The following is a 630-nucleotide window of genomic DNA, read 5'->3' as shown; positions in this document are numbered from 1 at the left end:
GGGTGCTGATCTTGTATCCTGCCATGTTGCTAAATCTCTCAATTAGTTCCAGTAGATTTTTGACTGAGTCTCCTGGGTCTTCTAGGTATAGGATCATATCATCAGCAACTAGGGATAGTTTTATTTCTTCCTTACCAATTTGGATGCCTTTGATTTGCCTTTCTTGCCTCATTGGCCTGGCTAGGACTTCCAGTACTATGTTGAATAGAAGTGGTGATAGAGGGCATCTTTGTCTGGTTCCTGTTCGCAAGGGGAATGGTTTCAGTCTCTTTCCATTGAGAATAATGTTGGCTGTTGTTTTTGTATCTAAAACCCACTGCCATCAAGTCAGATCCGACTCACAGTGACCCCTATCTGGGTTTCCAAGGCAGTATCACTACAAAAGTAGATTACTCAACCTTCCTCCCAAGGAGTGGCTTGTGGGTTTGAACCTCCAGCCTTATGGTTAGCAGTCAAATGCCTTAGGCACTACACCACCAGAGCTCCCTTGGTTTTGCATAGATACACTTTATTATGTTGAGGAATGTCCCTTCTATTCCCATTTTGCTGAGAGTTTTGATCAGGAATGGGTGTTGGATTTTATCAAATGCCTTTTCTGCATCAATTGATATGATCATGTGGTTCTTTTTC

This window comes from Orycteropus afer, unplaced genomic scaffold, assembly GCF_000298275.1.
Source record: "Orycteropus afer afer isolate SDZICR_OR568_19922 unplaced genomic scaffold, OryAfe1.0 scaffold00080, whole genome shotgun sequence".
Classification (NCBI taxonomy): Eukaryota; Metazoa; Chordata; class Mammalia; order Tubulidentata; family Orycteropodidae; genus Orycteropus; species Orycteropus afer.
Note: the sequence above shows the minus strand (reverse complement) of the source record.